The sequence below is a fragment of the Neophocaena asiaeorientalis genome, unplaced genomic scaffold, assembly GCF_003031525.2.
Source record: "Neophocaena asiaeorientalis asiaeorientalis breed wild unplaced genomic scaffold, Neophocaena_asiaeorientalis_V1.1 scaffold226, whole genome shotgun sequence".
Classification (NCBI taxonomy): domain Eukaryota; kingdom Metazoa; phylum Chordata; class Mammalia; order Artiodactyla; family Phocoenidae; genus Neophocaena; species Neophocaena asiaeorientalis.
The window spans coordinates 2,765,867-2,771,810 of NW_020173037.1; the positions used below are offsets into that span (position 1 = coordinate 2,765,867).

At 43.0% G+C, this 5,944-nt stretch overlaps 1 long non-coding RNA gene across 2 annotated transcripts; it reads left to right on the plus strand.

Moving 5' to 3' along the window:
- Positions 1-70: 70 nt before the first annotated feature.
- Positions 71-4,498, plus strand: LOC112398231 (uncharacterized). 2 transcript variants are annotated; one of them, XR_003002955.1, is made up of 3 exons: positions 71-1,242; positions 3,979-4,174; positions 4,444-4,498. It is a non-coding gene; the product is annotated as an uncharacterized LOC112398231 (long non-coding RNA). The 2 variants fall into 2 exon arrangements; XR_003002954.1 differs by having other exon boundaries at positions 71-1,214.
- The last annotated feature ends 1,446 nt before the right edge of the window (positions 4,499-5,944 follow it).

Here is a 5,944-nt window from a genome sequence, read left to right on the forward strand (position 1 = left end):
GCCGGGAAGCGGGCGGGGGAGGGGCGGCGCGGCGGGCGCAGGGCAGCTCTGCGCAGGTCCGGAAGTCGGCGGGCCGCCGGGAAGGGTTGGACCGGGCTCCGCCTGGTGCCGGTGCTGGTATTGGTGCTTCCCGGCTCGGGGCCCTGGCGTCCTCGCGTGACCCGGGAGACTCCGCTGGGCGGCTCGGGGCGGTGCTGGCCGCTGTCCGGGCGCGACTGCCCCAAGGTGAGCCTGACCTTCTCGCTCCAGCGAGTGGGCCTGCGCTCTCCGACCCAACGAATCCTGGGTTACCCGGGCGGAAGAGCTCGGCCCCCTCGGCCTGTCGCGGCCCCTGGGCTCCCGCCACCGGCCCAGGGCCCGTGAGGGGACGGGGCGCCGGGGAGGGGGGCCTGCAGGCCGCCGGCCAGGGACCTGGCAAGCCTGAAGGCGCTGGCGGCACAGGCTCAGATGAGGGAAGGGAAAGAAGGCAGTTAAGGCTGGGTCGGTGGGGAGGAGGTCGAAAGCGCCGCGACCACCGCATTTTTCAGCTCGAGCCTGAGCTCTCTAGTAGGTTAGCACGAGCCGCCTAAGGAAAGCAGTGTCGGGGGTCCTGGTGCTGTGAGGACGGTGAGTCACGGGCAATGGAGCCGCAGCGCGCAAGTATTCAAGTCTGAGGAGCGGGAGTTGCAGGTAGAGTAAATACGTAAGACTTCTAGGCTTCCTGTTGGGTCCAGGAATCTCTGGTATGAGTAACAGCTTGGAGGTGCTACCGCTGAGTCACTAGAGGGCTTTTGAGTTGCGATTGCGTAAAGAGGCGTGTCAGCACCCTTTTCGAGGGCGCCCAAGCAGAACTCACGCTACGGGCAAGCGAAATCTGCGCTCCGTCGTTTGTAATGGTAGGAACTGAAAGAAAACGTCGGACCGCTGGTAAGCATTACGGATTTTCAGTTTCCATCGCGCTGACCCGGTATCTGAAAGTTATGGCTGAGACGGGCTAAGACGTGTTACCACTTGATTCTTAAGTTTACACTCCTGCCGATCCTGGAGAGGTCTTGTTTTTGGAGAGTGATTTTTACTTTCTTTTTTTTTTTTTTTTTTTTTTAAGGATGGAGTTTCATTACACCACCCCAACAAGGTACTACTGCAGGAAACCGAAAATTAAGAGGCTAAACCGTTGTTATGCCTTGGGGGAAGGTGTGAACTGGCAAGATGAAGAAAGGAGCTGATTTTATCAGGTACAGCATCGTAACCAGCATAAAGAAAGTAAGTGGTCAGAAGGGATTCAGCCAGAAAATTGGCAAGCGGAGCACAGGATTAGGCCTCTAAAGAATATATTGGTGTTTGACTTTCCTCTTAGTTATCAGTGACGTCCGGCAGTACAACTTAAATACACCGTAGAGTGTCAAATCATGACTGGAATATGCCAATGATAATCTATTAAATAAAATGTTTTAAATGTTACTTGCCCGACTTCTTTATTTGGGGGAAAAAACAAAACAAAACCTAATTCAATCCTCATCTTCCTCTTCTCCAGAGTGTAAATAGTAAGAGTTGATATGCCTCATGTCCTTTCCTAGCGATAAGTGAAAATGTATCAACATTCGTTTTTTGACATATATCTAGCTATCTGGAGAAAACACTGTTACAGTTTCCTGATGCTGCGTGTGTCCATAATAGTTCTCAGTAAGTCACATTTTCCTTCAAACCAAGGATATTGAAAACCCTCTGCACTCTCCCTTAATAAATGAAAACAAGAACAAACGATCCTCATGCAGCATTCCTTCTCACCCAAGCTTCTTGATAGGAAGTCCTCGATCCACAGTCTCATTTCTGCCAGCTGTACTTTTCTTGCTGAAATTGCAGGTTAATAAGGACCCCCAAATTATTGTATTAAATGGGCGACGCTGAGACTTAATTTGAACCTTCTAAACCATTTGCCCTGTTACATTTTTAAATCTTTTTTTCTCCCCCTTCCCTTTGTAGTGTCTCCCACTTGGCTCTTAAATCTGTTCTTTTACTTGGACCTCTTCCAAATTCTCAAGTAATTATAATACGGATGCAAATGATGAAAATATAAGGTGCTGTGGGCGCAGAGATAAGAGACTTGCTCTTGTTCTCATCACACAACTTCGTTAATTTGATAAACATTTTAGGTCCTTTGATAGATTTCCCATGAGGGCAAAAGACAGTGGTTCTCTTTCTGAGTCTGTAAGAGGAGTAGGAAAAGTCTATTAGACACCCTAAATACTTCACATCAGATCCAGTCTTTAACACCGCTTTTTCCTCTAAGTCTCAACTTTACTGTCACTTTCTCAGGGAGTCTTCCCTGACATGCCCATAGTTCCCCTAGATCCTTGTACCTTTCAGCATCTATCTGACCTGCTGAAATGTAAGTCCTTTAATGGAGCTGTTTCCCCAAATGCATGCTGTACAGTGCTGAGCACTCACACATTTGTTGACAGTGCCCTACAGTTTTTTTTAGTTGATAGCTCACCACCCAACTCATCTTTCGTTATTTACTCAATCTAAGACCAACCTCATCCTGTCTAACCACCTACAACCTTAACTGATTTTGTTTGGTGTTTTACATACAATTTAAGCTTCTTAGCATAAGAATCTCTTAGGTCCCAACCCACCTCTAGGGTATCTCCTGGCACTTGTCACGTTTACAAATGCCTGGTATGAGTTTCATCATCCAGGGATGTTCTTCCACTCTTGTTCATCTTTCAAAGGCATCCTTTAAAACAGAGCTTGGACCTCAGCCAGCTGCCAGCTTCTAGACAACATAGCGATCACTCCCCCTTCTACCACCTCTGCTTCGTATCACACAACTGTAAATTGTTGGCTCCCCATCTAAATCTGAAACCTTTAAGACAAGGAACTATGAATTACTCATTTTTAAGTTCCTAGAACTTTATAGAGAGCTGGGCACTTAGCAATTAATAAAATATTGAATGTAATAAATTATGCAAATGTTCAAGTTGAAGGTTGAGTAGGTAAGGTACTGTGGAAAATTTCTGCCCTCAAGTATCTCAAAAACTCAGGGCATCATTCAAAAATCATTGTAGTGGCAAGTTTATGACATTAATCTTTTAACCAAAAATACATCAGGATATTGGGAAGATCACGGTACACAGCTTAATTTTGTTCACTCTGCCTGATCAGGGATTTCATTCTCCATTTGTGTCAGATTTTTCTCAGACAATTTCGTGTCATTAGGCTGATTTTTTAGATTATGTTCAAACAGCAGTAACCACGACGGACATGACTTAAAGTATGAATCATAATTTTCCATTTTCAAAAGTTAGCCCCTTTAAAAAGTCTCGGACTTTGTTTTGAAGACCATAGCTATTTGGTGTGTAAGATATGGTCACGTACAATACTTGGAGGCTTCTGGCATTATTAAGTTAATCTGTCCAGTGCTATTTACAGACCTTAAAGCTGCCCTAGTCAGCTGCTCTGCTGGTACTCACATGTTATTAATGATGATGATAGTTAATTTACAAGTGAGGATCTTCAAAGCTAGTGAGGAGCTTTGTGAGCTGTTTCTAATGCGACACCCACAAGAAAATACAGCATCCTTCATTTTCCAACAGATTTAAACCAATAGATTGAGACAAAACAGTCATTTTTTCATATCGAGTTCCTGTCTTTCATTATTTTGACAAAGAACTTAAAATGTCAAAAAGTAGAACTGGGTTGTCTTAGATCTATTAAAAAAAAAAAAAAGCAGAAACTACTGCTTCCTCAAATCATCCATTTGTTTTAGTGAACCCTACCTGCTGCCCATACATGTAAAACTCTTCCCAGTAGGCATCCTTTTTAATATGGTTTATTAAAGAGAGCACTAAACTGGATGTCTGGAAACCTGGTGTCCATTCCTGCCTCAGCCATCTGTGCTATGTTTGTTTCCCTAGTACTGAACTCTGCTCGCCATCAAACTGCACTGCTCTTAAAGCCCTAATCCCCACTCCTTTGCAATTTCTCTCTCTTGGTCAGTAATCTCACCTCCTACATCACGAAGAAGTGGAAGCTGTGAGAAAGAACTCCGCTCTCCTGCCAAGTAATCTGCAAACCTATCGATGCCTACTGTTGGTACCCCCTACAGTCACTCTTCTGTCCCTTCTACTGAAGGGAGTGGTGAGCTCTGGACTCCATCCCACCATCTCATTCAGTCATTCCGTGGGACCCCTTGGTAAGTGCCAAATTTCGTGTACATGGCAAATGTTTTACAGAATTGAAGTAACATCTTTTGAAATTGGAATTCGTCCTTAATTGCCTGTTGTCCCACTTAAAACGAAAATCAAGTAAGAAAGCATTACATCAGCAGTATGATTTAGTAGTTACGTAAGATATCTTTTGATCTCTCAGTTTTATTAAAATTCACTTATTAATTGCTAGACAGTTATTTACACGAAATGTCATGTTGATCTCTTAACAAAAGATTAATGTTAAAACTCTTAGGCTGGGCTTCCCTGGTGGCGCAGTGGTTGAGAGTCCGCCTGCCGATGCAGGGGACGCGGGTTCGTGCCCCGGTCCGGGAAGATCCCACATGCCACAGAGCGGCTGGGCCCGTGAGCCATGGCCGCTGGGCCTGCGCGTCTGGAGCCTGTGCTCTGCAACGGGAGAGGCCACAACAGTGACAGGCCCGCATAATGCAAAAAAAGAAAAAAACTCTTAGGCAGATATAAAAACTATAGAAAAATTGTTTTCCTTTTTGTTTCTGTAATATTTATTTTCTAACTTTAGTTTTGACTGCTTTGATTATATGAATTTTCAATAAAAACTTTCAGTCTTAAAAAAATTTTTCAATGTTTCTTTCTTTTTTGGCCATTATTATTATTTCATGATTGTTACTTAAATTAATTTCATTATATGGAAAAATGGAGTATTAGAAATTTATCCACTCTTTAATACACTAGATATATACCAGTGACAGGGTCCAAGACTTTTTTAACATGGTCTAAAGGGAATTCTAATGCAGATGATGGCCTTGAGAAACAAAGGACTAAATCTCTACAGCCCCTTGCAGTACTACAAAATATTCCGTCTCCTTTTAATCCATAGTGCTACCCTCTCTCTCAAAATGAATTCATCAGATAAATACTAATTCATTCACAACTTTCTATATCTCTGTACTGTTGAAGGGATTCATTTGAAATCACTTGTCATTTTCAAATGTGCCCTAATTGTTTTTTGAATTTTACTTTATTTATTTTTTATACAGTAGGTTCTTATTAGTTATCCATTTTATACATATTGGTGTACATATGTCAATCCCAATCTCCCTATTCATCACACCACCACCACCACCGCACCACTTTCCCCCCTTGGTGTCCATACGTTTGTTCTCTACATCTGTGTCTATTTCTACCCTGCAAACCGGTTCATCTGTACCATTTTTCTAGGTTCCACATATATGAATTAATATACGATATTTGTTTTGCTCTTTCTGACTTACTTTACTCTGTATGACAGTCTCTGGATCCATCCACATCTCTACAAATGACCCAATTTTGTTCCTTTTTATGGCCGAGTAATCCATTGTATATATGTACCACATCTCTTTATCCATTTCTCTGTCAGTGGGCATTTAGGTGGATTCCATGTCCTGGCTATTGTAAATAGTGCTGCAATGAACATTAGGGTGCATGTGTCTTTTTGAATTACGGTTTTCTCTGGGTATATGCCCAGTAGAGGGATTGCTGGCTCATATGGTAATTCACTTTTAGTTTTTTAAGGAACCTCCCTACTGTTCTCCATAGTGGCTGTATCAATTTACATTCCCACCAACAATGCAAGAGGGTTCCCTTTTCTCCACACCCTCTGCAGTATTTGTCATTTGTAGATTTTCTGATGATGCCCATTGTCTGGTATTACATTTAGGTCTTTAATTCATTTTGAGTTTATTTTTGTGCATGGTGTTAGGGAGTATTCTAGTTTCATTCTTCTACATGTAGCTGTC